We start from the raw sequence: 17642 nt of genomic DNA on the forward strand, positions 1-17642 counted from the left end.
TAGGGGTGTAGGGGGTGTCTGTGGGGCACCAGATGTTCTCTCTGGCCCTCATCTGGAGCTGAGAAAAACCTGCACGGGAGGGGGGGTTAACTGATAACAACAGACCCCCAAAAAACACACCACCACCTATCCCCTGTCTAAACCCACCTACCTTAACCATCCACCCATCTAACCCCCTTAGGAGTCCTGTCCCCCTAGCCATAAACACAAACACACACATAATGCTCTCATTCAGCTCTCGTTCAAGTGTTCAACATCTCTAAAGGTTTCTTGTACAAATCACTTCAAAAGTTGATACTAGCAGTATTAACAGGCTATACTGTAGACTTAACAGTATTAACAGACTATACTGTAGACTTAACAGTAGTAACAGACTATACTGTAGACTTACCAGTATTACTAAACTATACTGTAGAATTACCAGTATCACTAGACTATACTGTAGACTTAACAGTATTACTAGACTATACTGTAGACTTAACAGTATTAACAGACTATACTGTAGACTTACCAGTATTAACAGACTATACTGTAGACTTACCAGTATTAACAGACTATACTGTAGACTTAACAGTATCACTAGACTATACTGTAGACTTAACAGTATTACTAAGACTATACTGTAGACTTAACAGTATGACTAGACTATACTGTAGACTTAACAGTATTAAGACTATACTGTAGACCACAGTATACTAGACTATACTGTAGACTTAACAGTATCACAGACTATACTGTAGACTTAACAGTATTACTAAACTATACTGTAGACTTAACAGTATTAACAGACTATACTGTAGACTTACCAGTATTAACAGACTATACTGTAGACTTAACAGTATCACTAGACTATACTGTAGACTTAACAGTATTACAGACTATACTGTAGACTTAAAGTATTACTAGACTATACTGTAGACTTAACAGTATTACTAAACTATACTGTAGACTTACCAGTATTAACAGACTATACTGTAGACTTACCAGTATTAACAGACTATACTGTAGACTTAACAGTATTAACAGACTATACTGTAGACTTAACAGTATTACTAGACTATACTGTAGACTTAACAGTATTACTAGACTATACTGTAGACTTAACAGTATTACTAGACTATACTGTAGACTTAACAGTATTACTAGACTATACTGTAGACTTAACAGTATTACTAGACTATACTGTAGACTTAACAGTATTACTAGACTATACTGTAGACTTAACAGTATCACTAGACTATACTGTAGACTTAACAGTATTACTAGACTATAATGTAGACTTAACAGTATTACTAGACTATACTGTAGACTTAACAGTATTACTAGACTATACTGTAGACTTAACAGTATTACTAGACTATACTGTAGACTTAACAGTATCACTAGACTATACTGTAGACTTAACAGTATTACTAGACTATACTGTAGACTTAACAGTATTAACTAAACTATACTGTAGACTTACCAGTATTAAAGACTATACTGTAGACTTACCAGTATTAACAGACTATACTGTAGACTTAACAGTATCACTAGACTATACTGTAGACTTAACAGTATTACTAGACTATACTGTAGACTTAACAGTATCACTAGACTATACTGTAGACTTAACAGTATTACTAGACTATACTGTAGACTTAACAGTATTACTAGACTATACTGTAGACTTAACAGTATTACTAGACTATACTGTAGACTTAACAGTATTAACAGACTATACTGTAGACTTAACAGTATCACTAGACTATACTGTAGATTTAACAGTATTACTAGACTATACTGTAGACTTAACAGTATTACTAGACTATACTGTAGACTTAACAGTATTACTAGACTATACTGTAGACTTAACAGTATTACTAGACTATACTGTAGACTTAACAGTATTCACTAGACTATACTGTAGACTTAACAGTATTACTAAACTATACTGTAGACTTAACAGTATTAACAGACTATACTGTAGACTTACCAGTATTAACAGACTATACTGTAGACTTAACAGTATCACTAGACTATACTGTAGACTTAACAGTATTACTAGACTATACTGTAGACTTAACAGTATTACTAGACTATACTGTAGACTTAACAGTATTACTAAACTATACTGTAGACTTACCAGTATTAACAGACTATACTGTAGACTTACCAGTATTAACAGACTATACTGTAGACTTAACAGTATTACTAGACTATACTGTAGACTTAACAGTATTACTAGACTATACTGTAGACTTAACAGTATTACTAGACTATACTGTAGACTTAACAGTATTACTAGACTATACTGTAGACTTAACAGTATTACTAGACTATACTGTAGACTTAACAGTATTACTAGACTATACTGTAGACTTAACAGTATTACTAGACTATACTGTAGACTTAACAGTATCACTAGACTATACTGTAGACTTAACAGTATTACTAGACTATACTGTAGACTTAACAGTATTACTAGACTATACTGTAGACTTAACAGTATTACTAGACTATACTGTAGACTTAACAGTATTACTAGACTATACTGTAGACTTAACAGTATCACTAGACTATACTGTAGACTTAACAGTATTACTAGACTATACTGTAGACTTAACAGTATTACTAAACTATACTGTAGACTTACCAGTATTAAAGACTATACTGTAGACTTACCAGTATTAACAGACTATACTGTAGACTTAACAGTATCACTAGACTATACTGTAGACTTAACAGTATTACTAGACTATACTGTAGACTTAACAGTATCACTAGACTATACTGTAGACTTAACAGTATCACTAGACTATACTGTAGACTTAACAGTATTACTAGACTATACTGTAGACTTAACAGTATTAACAGACTATACTGTAGACTTACCAGTATTAACAGACTATACTGTAGACTTAACAGTATCACTAGACTATACTGTAGATTTAACAGTATTACTAGACTATACTGTAGACTTAACAGTATTACTAGACTATACTGTAGACTTAACAGTATTACTAGACTATACTGTAGACTTAACAGTATTACTAGACTATACTGTAGACTTAACAGTATCACTAGACTATACTGTAGACTTAACAGTATTACTAAACTATACTGTAGACTTAACAGTATTAACAGACTATACTGTAGACTTAACAGTATTAACAGACTATACTGTAGACTTAACAGTATTCACTAGACTATACTGTAGACTTAACAGTATTACTAGACTATACTGTAGACTTAACAGTATTACTAGACTATACTGTAGACTTAACAGTATTACTAGACTATACTGTAGACTTACCAGTATTAACAGACTATACTGTAGACTTACCAGTATTAACAGACTATACTGTAGACTTAACAGTATAACTAGACTATACTGTAGACTTAACAGTATTACTAGACTATACTGTAGACTTAACAGTATTACTAGACTATACTGTAGACTTAACAGTATTACTAGACTATACTGTAGACTTACCAGTATTACTAGACTATACTGTAGACTTAACAGTGTTACTAGACTATACTGTAGACTTAACAGTATTAACTAGACTATACTGTAGACTTAACAGTATTACTAGACTATACTGTAGACTTAACAGTATTACTAGACTATACTGTAGACTTAACAGTATCACTAGACTATACTGTAGACTTAACAGTATTACTAGACTATACTGTAGACTTAACAGTATTAACAGACTATACTGTAGACTTACCAGTATTAAAGACTATACTGTAGACTTACCAGTATTAACAGACTATACTGTAGACTTAACAGTATCACTAGACTATACTGTAGACTTAACAGTATTACTAGACTATACTGTAGACTTAACAGTATCACTAGACTATACTGTAGACTTAACAGTATCACTAGACTATACTGTAGACTTAACAGTATCACTAGACTATACTGTAGACTTAACAGTATTACTAGACTATACTGTAGACTTAACAGTATTACTAGACTATACTGTAGACTTAACAGTAGTACTAGACTATACTGTAGACTTAACAGTATTACTAGACTATACTGTAGACTTAACAGTATTACTAGACTATACTGTAGACTTAACAGTAGTAACAGACTATACTGTAGACTTAACAGTATTAACAGACTATACTGTAGACTTAACAGTAGTAACAGACTATACTGTAGACTTAACAGTAGTAACAGACTATAATGTAGACTTAACAGTATTAACAGACTATAATGTAGACTTAACAGTAGTAACAGACTATACTGTAGACTTAACAGTATTAACAGACTATACTGTAGACTTAACAGTAGTAACAGACTATACTGTAGACTTAACAGTAGTAACAGACTATAATGTAGACTTACCAGTATTAACAGACTATAATGTAGACTTAACAGTAGTAACAGACTATACTGTAGACTTAACAGTATTAACAGACTATAATGTAGACTTAACAGTAGTAACAGACTATACTGTAGACTTAACAGTAGTAACAGACTATACTGTAGACTTAACAGTATTAACAGACTATAATGTAGACTTACCAGTATTAACAGGCTATACTGTAGACTTAACAGTATTAACAGACTATACTGTAGACTTAACAGTAGTAACAGACTATACTGTAGACTTACCAGTATTACTAAACTATACTGTAGAATTACCAGTATCACTAGACTATACTGTAGATTTAACAGTATTACTAGACTATACTGTAGACTTAACAGTATTACTAGACTATACTGTAGACTTAACAGTATTACTAGACTATACTGTAGACTTAACAGTATTACTAGACTATACTGTAGACCTAACAGTATCACTAGACTATACTGTAGACTTAACAGTATTACTAAACTATACTGTAGACTTAACAGTATTAACAGACTATACTGTAGACTTACCAGTATTAACAGACTATACTGTAGACTTAACAGTATCACTAGACTATACTGTAGACTTAACAGTATTACTAGACTATACTGTAGACTTAACAGTATTACTAGACTATACTGTAGACTTAACAGTATTACTAAACTATACTGTAGACTTACCAGTATTAACAGACTATACTGTAGACTTACCAGTATTAACAGACTATACTGTAGACTTAACATTATCACTAGACTATACTGTAGACTTAACAGTATTACTAGACTATACTGTAGACTTAACAGTATTACTAGACTATACTGTAGACTTAACAGTATTACTAGACTATACTGTAGACTTAAAAGTATTACTAGACTATACTGTAGACTTAACAGTGTTACTAGACTATACTGTAGACTTAACAGTATTACTAGACTATACTGTAGACTTAACAGTATCACTATACTATACTGTAGACTTAACAGTATTACTAGACTATAATGTAGACTTAACAGTATTACTAGACTATACTGTAGACTTAACAGTATTACTAGACTATACTGTAGACTTAACAGTATTACTAGACTAGACTGTAGACTTAACAGTATCACTAGACTATACTGTAGACTTAACAGTATTACTAGACTATACTGTAGACTTAACAGTATTACTAAACTATACTGTAGACTTACCAGTATTAAAGACTATAGTAGACTTACCAGTATTAACAGACTATACTGTAGACTTAACAGTATCACTAGACTATACTGTAGACTTAACAGTATTACTAGACTATACTGTAGACTTAACAGTATCACTAGACTATACTGTAGACTTAACAGTATCACTAGACTATACTGTAGACTTAACAGTATACTAGACTATACTGTAGACTTAACAGTATTACTAGACTATACTGTAGACTTAACAGTATTACTAGACTATACTGTAGACTTAACAGTATCACTAGACTATACTGTAGACTTAACAGTATCACTAGACTATACTGTAGACTTAACAGTATTACTAGACTATACTGTAGACGTAACAGTATTACTAGACTATACTGTAGACTTAACAGTAGTACCAGACTATACTGTAGACTTAACAGTAGTAACAGACTATACTGTAGACTTAACAGTATTAACAGACTATAATGTAGACTTAACAGTATTAACAGACTATACTGTAGACTTAACAGTAGTAACAGACTATACTGTAGACTTAACAGTAGTAACAGACTATACTGTAGACTTAACAGTATTAACAGACTATACTGTAGACTTAACAGTATTAGACTTAACAGTATTAACAGACTATACTGTAGACTTAACAGTAGTAACAGACTATACTGTAGACTTAACAGTATTAACAGACTATACTGTAGACTTAACAGTAGTAACAGACTATACTGTAGACTTAACAGTAGTAACAGACTATAATGTAGACTTACCAGTATTAACAGACTATAATGTAGACTTAACAGTAGTAACAGACTATACTGTAGACTTAACAGTATTAACAGACTATAATGTAGACTTAACAGTAGTAACAGACTATACTGTAGACTTAACAGTAGTAACAGACTATACTGTAGACTTAACAGTATTAACAGACTATACTGTAGACTTACCAGTATTAACAGACTATAATGTAGATTAACAGTAGACTATACTGTAGACTTAACAGTATTAACAGACTATAATGTAGACTTAACAGTAGTAACAGACTATACTGTAGACTTAACAGTAGTAACAGACTATACTGTAGACTTAACAGTAGTAACAGACTATACTGTAGACTTAACAGTATTAACAGACTATACTGTAGACTTAACAGACTATACTGTAGACTTAACAGTAGTAACAGACTATACTGTAGACTTAACAGTATTAACAGACTATACTGTAGACTTAACAGTATGTAGACTTAACAGTAGTAACAGACTATACTGTAGACTTAACAGTATTAACAGACTATACTGTAGACTTACCAGTATTAACAGACTATACTGTAGACTTACCAGTATTAACAGACTATACTGTAGACTTAACAGTATTAAAAGACTATACTGTAGACTTACCAGTATTAACAGACTATACTGTAGACTTACCAGTATTAACAGACTATACTGTAGACTTAACAGTATTACTAAACTATACTGTAGACTTAACAGTATTACTAGACTATACTGTAGACTTAACAGTATTACTAGACTATACTGTAGACTTAACAGTATTACTAGACTATACTGTAGACTTAACAGTATTACTAGACTATACTGTAGACTTAACAGTATCACTAGACTATACTGTAGACTTAACAGTATTACTAGACTATACTGTAGACTTAACAGTATTAACAGACTATACTGTAGACTTACCAGTATTAACAGACTATACTGTAGACTTAACAGTATCACTAGACTATACTGTAGACTTAACAGTATTAACAGACTATACTGTAGACTTAACAGTATTACTAGACTATACTGTAGACTTAACAGTATTACTAAACTATACTGTAGACTTACCAGTATTAACAGACTATACTGTAGACTTACCAGTATAACAGACTATACTGTAGACTTAACAGTATCACTAGACTATACTGTAGACTTAACAGTATTACTAGACTATACTGTAGACTTACCAGTATTACTAAACTATACTGTAGACTTAACAGTATTAACAGACTATACTGTAGACTTACCAGTATTACTAAACTATACTGTAGACTTAACAGTATTACTAGACTATACTGTAGACTTAACAGTATTAACAGACTATACTGTAGACTTACCAGTATCACTAAACTATACTGTAAACTTAACAGTATCACTAGACTATACTGTAGACTTAACAGTATTAAAAGACTATACTGTAGACTTACCAGTATTAACAGACTATACTGTAGACTTACCAGTATTACTAGACTATACTGTAGACTTAACAGTATCACTAGACTATACTGTAGACTTAACAGTATTACTAGACTATACTGTAGACTTAACAGTATTACTAAACTATACTGTAGACTTACCAGTATTAAAGACTATACTGTAGACTTACCAGTATTAACAGACTATACTGTAGACTTAACAGTATCACTAGACTATACTGTAGACTTAACAGTATTACTAGACTATACTGTAGACTTAACAGTATCACTAGACTATACTGTAGACTTAACAGTATCACTAGACTATACTGTAGACTTAACAGTATCACTAGACTATACTGTAGACTTAACAGTATTACTAGACTATACTGTAGACTTAACAGTATTACTAGACTATACTGTAGACTTAACAGTATTATTAGACTATACTGTAGACTTAACAGTATCACTAGACTATACTGTAGACTTAACAGTATTAACAGACTATACTGTAGACTTAACAGTATTACTAGACTATACTGTAGACTTAACAGTATTAACAGACTATACTGTAGACTTAACAGTATTAACAGACTATAATGTAGACTTAACAGTATTAACAGACTATACTGTAGACTTAACAGTAGTAACAGACTATACTGTAGACTTAACAGTAGTAACAGACTATACTGTAGACTTAACAGTATTAACAGACTATACTGTAGACTTAACAGTAGTAACAGACTATACTGTAGACTTAACAGTAGTAACAGACTATAATGTAGACTTAACAGTATTAACAGACTATAATGTAGACTTAACAGTAGTAACAGACTATACTGTAGACTTAACAGTATTAACAGACTATACTGTAGACTTAACAGTAGTAACAGACTATACTGTAGACTTAACAGTATTAACAGACTATAATGTAGACTTACCAGTATTAACAGACTATAATGTAGACTTAACAGTAGTAACAGACTATACTGTAGACTTAACAGTATTAACAGACTATAATGTAGACTTAACAGTAGTAACAGACTATACTGTAGACTTAACAGTAGTAACAGACTATACTGTAGACTTAACAGTATTAACAGACTATAATGTAGACTTACCAGTATTAACAGACTATAATGTAGACTTAACAGTAGTAACAGACTATACTGTAGACTTAACAGTATTAACAGACTATAATGTAGACTTAACAGTAGTAACAGACTATACTGTAGACTTAACAGTAGTAACAGACTATACTGTAGACTTAACAGTAGTAACAGACTATAATGTAGACTTACCAGTATTAACAGACTATAATGTAGACTTAACAGTAGTAACAGACTATACTGTAGACTTAACAGTAGTAACAGACTATAATGTAGACTTAACAGTATTAACAGACTATAATGTAGACTTAACAGTAGTAACAGACTATACTGTAGACTTAACAGTAGTAACAGACTATACTGTAGACTTAACAGTATTAACAGACTATAATGTAGACTTACCAGTATTAACAGACTATAATGTAGACTTAACAGTAGTAACAGACTATACTGTAGACTTAACAGTAGTAACAGACTATACTGTAGACTTAACAGTATTAACAGACTATAATGTAGACTTACCAGTATTAACAGACTATAATGTAGACTTAACAGTAGTAACAGACTATACTGTAGACTTAACAGTATTAACAGACTATAATGTAGACTTAACAGTAGTAACAGACTATACTGTAGACTTAACAGTAGTAACAGACTATACTGTAGACTTAACAGTAGTAACAGACTATAATGTAGACTTAACAGTAGTAACAGACTATAATGTAGACTTAACAGTAGTAACAGACTATACTGTAGACTTAACAGTAGTAACAGACTATAATGTAGACTTACCAGTATTAACAGACTATAATGTAGACTTAACAGTAGTAACAGACTATACTGTAGACTTAACAGTAGTAACAGACTATACTGTAGACTTAACAGTATTAACAGACTATAATGTAGACTTAACAGTAGTAACAGACTATACTGTAGACTTAACAGTAGTAACAGACTATACTGTAGACTTAACAGTAGTAACAGACTATAATGTAGACTTAACAGTATTACTAGACTATACTGTAGACTTAACAGTAGTAATAGACTATAATGTAGACTTAACAGTATTAACAGACTATAATGTAGATGTAACAGTTTTAACAGATGTTGATTCATACCTGTTTATTATGGGTTATGTTCCTGTCATGTCTGCTAGCACTGGTTGTCTCTGTCTTAAATGGCACCCTGTTCCCTTTATAGTGCACTGCCTATGACCATAAACCTATGGGCTCTGGTCTAAAGTATACCCTATATAGTGCACTGCCTATGACAATAAACCTATGGGCCCTGGTCTAAAGTATACCCTATATAGTGCACTGCCTATGACCATAAACCTATGGGTCCTGGTCTAAAGTATACCCTATATAGTGCACTGCCTATGACCATAAACCTATGGGCCCTGGTCTAAAGTATACCCTATATAGTGCACTGCCTATGACCATAAACCTATGGGCCCTGGTCTAAAGTATACCCTATATAGTGCACTGCCTATGACCATAAACCTATGGGCCCTGGTCTAAAGTATACCCTATATAGTGCACTGCCTATGACCATAAACCTATGGGCCCTGGTCTAAAGTATACCCTATATAGTGCACTGCCTATGACCATAAACCTATGGGCCCTGGTCTAAAGTATACCCTATATAGTGCACTGCCTATGACCATAAACCTATGGGCCCTGGTCTAAAGTATACCCTATATAGTGCACTGCCTATGACAATAAACCTATGGGCCCTGGTCTAAAGTATACCCTATATAGTGCACTGCCTATGACCATAAACCTATGGGCCCTGGTCTAAAGTATACCCTATATAGTGCACTGCCTATGACCATAAACCTATGGGCCCTGGTCTAAAGTATACCCTATATAGTGCACTACCTATGACCATAAACCTATGGGTCCTGGTCTAAAGTATACCCTTTATAGTGCACTACCTATGACCATAAACCTATTGGTCCTGGTCTAAAGTATACCCTATATAGTGCACTGCCTATGACCATAAACCTATGGGCCCTGGTCTAAAGTATACCCTATATAGTGCACTGCCTATGGCCATAAATCTATGGGCCCTGGTCTAAAGTATACGCTATATAGTGCACTGCCTATGACCATAAACCTATGGGCCCTGGTCTAAAGTATACCCTATATAGTGCACTGCCTATGACCATAAACATATGGGCCCTGGTCTAAAGTATACCCTATATAGTGCACTGCCTATGACCATAAACCTATGGGCCCTGGTCTAAAGTATACCCTTTATAGTGCACTACCTATGACCATAAACCTATGGGACCTGGAAAAACGTATACCCTTTATAGTGCACTACCTATGACCATAAACCTATTGGTCCTGGTCTAAAGTATACCCTATATAGTGCACTGCCTATGACCATAAACCTATGGGCCCTGGTCTAAAGTATACCCTATATAGTGCACTGCCTATGGCCATAAATCTATGGGCCCTGGTCTAAAGTATACCCTATATAGTGCACTGCCTATGACCATAAACCTATGGGCCCTGGTCTAAAGTATACCCTTTATAGTGCACTACCTATGACCATAAACCTATGGGCCCTGGTCTAAAGTATACCCTTTATAGTGCACTACCTATGACCATAAACCTATGGGTTCTGGTCTAAAGTATACCCTATATAGTGCACTACCTATGACCATAAACCTATGGGACCTGGTCTAAAGTATACCCTATATAGTGCACTACCTATGACCATAAACCTATGGGACCTGGTCTAAAGTATACCCTATATAGTGCACTACCTATGACCATAAACCTATGGGTCCTGGTCTAAAGTATACCCTATATAGTGCACTACCTATGACCATAAACCTATGGGACCTGGTCTAAAGTATACCCTATATAGTGCACTACCTATGACCACAAACCTATGGGTCCTGGTCTAAAGTATACCCTATATAATGCACTACCTATGACCATAAACCTATGGGACCTGGTCTAAAGTATACCCTATATAATGCACTACCTATGACCATAAACCTATGGGACCTGGTCTAAAGTATTTCACAATCAAGGGAACAGGATGATTTGTCAGACCAACCATGATGTACTACTATTTATTTAACCACAGTACAGACCAGCAGAGGGAAACCTTTCATCCTCAACATGTCCTGCCACCCTGCAATAAACCATGTTCCAGTCCTTAAAGTCCTTAAAGACACACACACACACACACACACACACACACACACACACACACACACACACACACACACACACACACACACACACACACACACACACACACACACACACACACACACACACATGCCCCTCCCTCCTCCCCCACACACACAATAAACTCCACTCCAGACCTTACAAACACTTAAAGCCACCAGACAAACATAATAAACGCTTAGATCCTGTTGAAATTATAACGTCTGCGTCGCTTAATTCCACCCTATTTCCTATGTAGTGCACCACTGTTGTGCTGGTCAAAAGTAGCGCACTACATAGGGAATAGAGTGCCATTTGGGACATAACCAAAGTATAGATCTAAACAGGAAAAAGGAAGCAGCCTTCCCTTTTATAAGGGATTATAAAAGGGTTAAAAGATTTAAGGTCAGTTTGTTTGGGTACGTTAGGAGTGCTATGACACACCTGCTTATAAAAGATGATTATCGATATACTAGTATAATGCATACATTATTCTTTGATTACTCACGCTTCAAATAGAGCACATTGAGAATGTGTATTGTTCTAAACGGGCTCTAGGGCTTTCCAAATGTTCCTGTTTTTCAGTACCAAAGTTATTCAGCCTGTACTAATGTCGTCAGTGTTATTAGTCAGACATGAAACATAGAGAAATAACACAGCATTTAAACACACCCTATCAAAATATATCTAGATTCACAATCACAGACATCCATTCACAGACCTCAGCCTACAAACCGAGGTCATCATGGGTTTAGTGACTCTACTCCTGATGTTCTGCAGTAAAGCAGGACTCTTCGTGTCTGACGGTTTGCCTATAATGTCCAACAATCGCAAAGAGAGGCTGAGAATGCGTTAGCGGCACGTTAGGGCTGACCTCTGTGGCAACGCTGCCACTTGTATCACACATGGGGTCAGAGGTCAGCGTTTCATGTCCCTGTATAGAGTTACGTGGAAACAGGGCCAACAGAGCTCTCAGGCTTGGTACTGAGACGGGGACTGATTGACAGCCTACCACTAATGCCTGCCATGATGAGGGACATCTGGGGATCAGCCAATGGATCACTCCTGGTGTTTTATATGACACTTAGTCTGCATACAATTTTGGTAACGTCTATGAAGCCAGTGAATCGTGCATTTTGGTAATGTCTATAACGCAGAGGAATCGTGCATTTTGGTAATGTCTATAACGCAGAGGTAATGTCTATAACGCAGAGGAATCGTGCATTTTGGTAATGTCTATAACGCAGAGGTAATGTCTATAACGCAGAGGAATCGTGCATTTTGGTAATGTCTATAACGCAGAGGAATCGTGCATTTTGGTAATGTCTATAACGCAGAGGAATCGTGCATTTTGGTAATGTCTATAACGCAGAGGAATCGTGCATTTTGGTAATGTCTATAACGCAGAGGTAATGTCTATAACGCAGAGGAATCGTGCATTTTGGTAATGTCTATAACGCAGAGGAATCGTGCATTTTGGTAATGTCTATAACGCAGATGAATCGTGCATTTTGGTAATGTCTATAACGCAGAGGAATCGTGCATTTTGGTAATGTCTATAACGCAGAGGAATCGTGCATTTTGGTAATGTCTATAACGCAGAGGAATCGTGTATTTTGTACACATACTTAGCAATTAATTCCATAAAAAATTCTAGCTTTAAAACACTAAACATACACATACATTAGGCTATGCAGAACAAAAGGAGTGGAATCTTCTGAATATTCATGCCATGGTTTGATCTCCCTACTGTTAGTGGTGGCATATAAACATACTGTATATAAACCCACTCTGCTCCTAGAGATAAACACCATGTCTGCTTTATTGGCTTTATATGGAGGCTAACGGCCGCAGACCTGCTAGATCTACTCACACACTCGCACACTCGCACACTCTCACACTCACACTCACATTCACACTCACATTCACACTCACAGCTTTATATGGCTTCTAACGGCCTCAGACCAAATGAAATGTTGTTGGTCGCAGACACATATTCAGCAGATGTTATTGCGGATGTAGTGAAATGCTTGTGTTTCTAGCTCCAACAGTGCAGTAATATTCAACAATACACAACAATATGCACAACTCTAAAAAGTAAAATAATGGAATTAAGAAATATTGAAATATTAGGACGAACAGTGTCGGAGTCCAGAGTAGTGGCCTGGAGATGGAGGCTGTTTTTCAGTCTCTCTGTCCCAGCTTTGATGCAGCTGTACTGACCTCTCCTTCTGGATGGTAGCAGGCTGGGTGGCTGAGGTCCTTGATGATCTTCTTGGCCTTCCTGTGACACTGAGTGCTGTAGATGTCCTGGAGGGCAGGCAGTGTGCCCCCGTTGATGCGTTGGGCAGACCGCACCACCCGCTGGAGAGCCCTATGGTTGTGGACGGTGCAGTAGCCGTAACAGGCGGTGATACAGCCCAACGGGATGCTCTCAATGGTGCATCTGTAAAAGTTTGTGAGGGTCTTAGGGGCCAAGTCAAGTTTCTTCAGGGTCCTGAGGTTGAAGAGGCGTTGTTGCACCTTCTTCACATCACAGTCTGTGTGGATAGACCCTTTTAGATTGTCAGTGATGTGTATGTTGAGGATCTTGAAGCTTTTCACCTTCTCCACCGCGGCCCCGTCGATGTGGATGAGGGCAGGCTCCCTCTGCTGTCTCCTGAACTTCACCATCAGCTCCTTTGTGTTGTTGACATTGAGGGAGAGGTAATTGAGCCAGTGAGGGAGAGGTTTATGAGCCAGTAAACAGAAGGAATGGTTCTCTAACTACACAATCTACTGTTTTACTGCATGGTGGCCAAGTAGACCTAGCCTGGTTAAACCACACTGAATGCTGTGCTCACCATTGTTTCACTTTACGTCAATCTGGTTTAACCAGGCTATGTAGACCTACCTTTCGCTGACACCCACAGCTTTGTCAGACGTCTGGCTCTGGCAAGACCTCCAGTTTAGATACAGTGTGGTAATAGCCAATTATAAGGAAATGTGCACACACACTCTCTTTCACTCTCACTCCCTCTCTCTCTCTCTCTCTCCCTCTCTCTCTCTCTCTCCCTCTCTCCCTCTCTCCCACTCACTCACTCTCTCTCCCTCTCTCCCTCTCTCCCTCTCACTCACTCTCTCTCCCTCTCTCCCTCTCTCCCTCTCACTCTCTCTCTCTCCCTCTCTCCCTCTCTCCCTCTCTCCCTCAATTCAATTCAAAGGGCTTTATTGGCATGGGAAACATATGTTAACATTGCCAAAGCAAGTGAAATAGATAATAAATAAAAGTGAAATGAACACTATATTTCTCTCTGTGTTGCAAACACACACACACACACACACACACACACACACACACACACACACACACACACACACACACACACACACACACACACACACACACACACACACACACACACACACATCTGTGTCCCGTTAGATTGCACCTCACTAGTAGTTCCCTTTTTTTAGCCCTCATGGAAAGTTAGTTTTATCAGAAGGTTCCAGATAATTGCTTTGGGAACCAGTGAGTACAGAAAATACATCTGTGGCTCGATTGGTTATTTCTTCATTTAATCCCCACCTGTTACTTGAAGCATTTATTTAGTTATTACTGCATATCATCACATCTTAATGTCCCTCTAAAGTACAACCATTTTTGTTTTGTTTGTAATGTCATTTTTGGCTGCTTTTTACATCCTCTCGATTTTATCATTATAAGAGTTTTTCCTGGCAATATGACCTGACCAGAGGAAATGACGTGTCCTAGTTAGCCTATAACTAGGATTTAATAATAATTATTATTATTTTCCTGACCAGTTTTTCCTGACCACGTACAGTATCCTGACCCGGAGAAACACTGATAAATGGCCAGCCAGAGAGACAGATGACTGGGAGGACACAGGCCAGCCAGAGAGACAGATGACTGGGAAGACACAGGCCAGCCAGAGAGATAGATGACTGGGAAGACACAGGCCAGCCAGAGAGATAGATGACTGGGAAGACACAGGCCAGCCAGAGAGATAGATGACTGGGAGGACACAGGCCAGCCAGAGAGATAGATGACTGGGAAGACACAGGCCAGCCAGAGAGATAGATGACTGGGAAGACACAGGCCAGCCAGAGAGATAGATGACTGGGAGGACACAGGCCAGCCAGAGAGATAGATGACTGGGAAGACACAGGCCAGCCAGAGAGATAGATGACTGGGAGGACACAGGCCAGCCAGAGAGATAGATGACTGGGAAGACACAGGCCAGCCAGAGAGATAGATGACTGGGAAGACACAGGCCAGCCAGAGAGATAGATGACTGGGAAGACACAGGCCAGCCAGAGACAGATGACTGGGAAGACACAGGCCAGCCAGAGAGATAGATGACTGGGAGGACACAGGCCAGCCAGAGAGATAGATGACTGTGAAGACACAGGCCAGCCAGAGACAGCTGACTGGGAAGACACAGGCCAGGCAGAGACAGCTGACTGGGAAGACACAGGCCAGCCAGAGACAGATGACTGGGAAGACACAGGCCAGCCAGAGACAGATGACTGGGAAGACACAGGCCAGCCAGAGACAGATGACTGGGAAGACACAGGCCAGCCAGAGACAGATGACTGGGAAGACACAGGCCAGCCAGAGAGACAGATGGCTGGGAGGACACAGGCCAGCCAGAGACAGATGACTGGGAAGACACAGGCCAGCCAGAGAGACAGATGACTGGGAAGACACAGGCCAGCCAGAGACAGATGACTGGGAAGACACAGGCCAGCCAGAGACAGATGACTGGGAAGACACAGGCCAGCCAGAGAGACAGATGACTGGGAAGACACAGGCCAGCCAGAGAGATAGATGACTGGGAAGACACAGGCCAGCCAGAGACAGATGACTGGGAAGACACAGGCCAGCCAGAGACAGATGACTGGGAAGACACAGGCCAGCCAGAGACAGATGACTGGGAAGACACAGGCCAGCCAGAGAGACAGATGACTGGGAGGACACAGGCCAGCCAGAGACAGATGACTGGGAAGACACAGGCCAGCCAGAGAGATAGATGACTGGGAGGACACAGGCCAGCCAGAGACAGATGACTGGGAAGACACAGGCCAGCCAGAGACAGATGACTGGGAAGACACAGGCCAGCCAGAGACAGATGACTGGGAAGACACAGGCCAGCCAGAGACAGATGACTGGGAAGACACAGGCCAGCCAGAGAGACAGATGACTGGGAAGACACAGGCCAGCCAGAGACAGATAACTGGGAGGACACAGGCCAGCCAGAGACAGATGACTGGGAGGACACAGGCCAACCAGAGACAGATGACTGGGAAGACACAGGCCAGCCAGAGAGACAGATTACTGGGAGGACACAGGCCAGCCAGAGACAGATGACTGGGAAGACACAGGCCAGCCAGAGACAGATGACTGGGAGGACACAGGCCAGCCAGAGACAGATGACTGGGAAGACACAGGCCAGCCAGAGACAGATGACTGGGAAGACACAGGCCAGCCAGAGAGGTGGGGGAGCAGGCAGTGTTCCTGTAAACAATAACACTCCAGCCATTCAGCTGTAATAGGAACAATATTAGGCTAGCAGCAGGGAGCTCAGGCTCTCCAAATAGACTGACTG

Source organism: Oncorhynchus keta, unplaced genomic scaffold (genome assembly GCF_023373465.1).
Source record: "Oncorhynchus keta strain PuntledgeMale-10-30-2019 unplaced genomic scaffold, Oket_V2 Un_scaffold_15365_pilon_pilon, whole genome shotgun sequence".
Classification (NCBI taxonomy): Eukaryota; Metazoa; Chordata; class Actinopteri; order Salmoniformes; family Salmonidae; genus Oncorhynchus; species Oncorhynchus keta.